A 1,090-nucleotide genomic window follows, 5' to 3' on the forward strand; every position below is an offset into this window, starting at 1 on the left:
GGGGAATATATCCCTGGTGGTGGGGTCTGTTTGGAGGTGGCGGAAATGTCGGCGGATGATTTGGTTTATGCGAAGGTTGGTAGGGTGGAAGGTGAGCACCATGGGCGTTCTGTCCTTGTTGCGGTTGGAGGGGTTGAGTCTGAGGGCGGAATTGCGGGATGTGGATGAGATGCGTTGGAGGGCATCTTTGACCACGTGGGAAGGGAAATTGCGGTCTCGAGAGAAGGAGGCCATCTGGTGTGTTCTATGGTGGAACCGCTCCTCCTGGGTGCAGATACGGCGGAGGCGGAGGAATTGGGAATACGGGATGGCATTTTTGCAAGAGGTAGGGTGGGAAGAGGTGTAATCCAGGTAGCTGTGGGAGTCGGTGGGTTTGTAAAATATGTCAGTGTCAAGTCGGTCGTCATTAATGGAGATGGAGATGGTCCAGGTAAATTTAAGGTCAGGGTGGGATGTGTTGGTGAAGTTGGTGAATTGCTCAACCTCCTCGCGGGAGCACGAGGTGGCGCCAATGCAGTCATCAATGTAGCGGAGGAAGAGGTGGGGAGTGGTGCCGGTGTAATTATGGAAGATGGACTTTTCTACGTAGCCAACAAAGAGACAGGCATAACTGGGGCCCATATGGGTGCCCATGGCTACCCCTTTGGTCTGGAGGAAGTGGGAGGATTCGAAGGAGAAATTGTTAAGGGTGAGGACCAGTTCGGCCAGACGACCAGAACAGAAAATCCTACTACCTATTTTTATGTTTCTTGCTGGCTTCCTCTCATACTCTGACTTTCATCCTCATTGTATTGTGTCTGCATAATACTACCAGAGCATAGGGCTGCTCTCTCTCATTACTGAGAGAGGGGTGGTGATTTAACCTGAGGGCCACCAGACCTCAGGTGAGGAAAGAGAGGTTGAGAGGGAGTGTCCTTCATGGTGATGGGAATTGAATGGTGGGAATTGGCATCATACTGCTCTGCAAACTGAGCTAAGCTGATTCCCTTCATTCTCATTATTAACCTCTTAGTCATTCTTTGCTGTTCATTATATCCTGACCTGCCACTCACCTTTGTTCAATTATATGCTTATTGATGGTTGACGTTTA

This window comes from Chiloscyllium plagiosum, chromosome 39 (assembly GCF_004010195.1).
Source record: "Chiloscyllium plagiosum isolate BGI_BamShark_2017 chromosome 39, ASM401019v2, whole genome shotgun sequence".
NCBI classification, from domain to species: Eukaryota; Metazoa; Chordata; class Chondrichthyes; order Orectolobiformes; family Hemiscylliidae; genus Chiloscyllium; species Chiloscyllium plagiosum.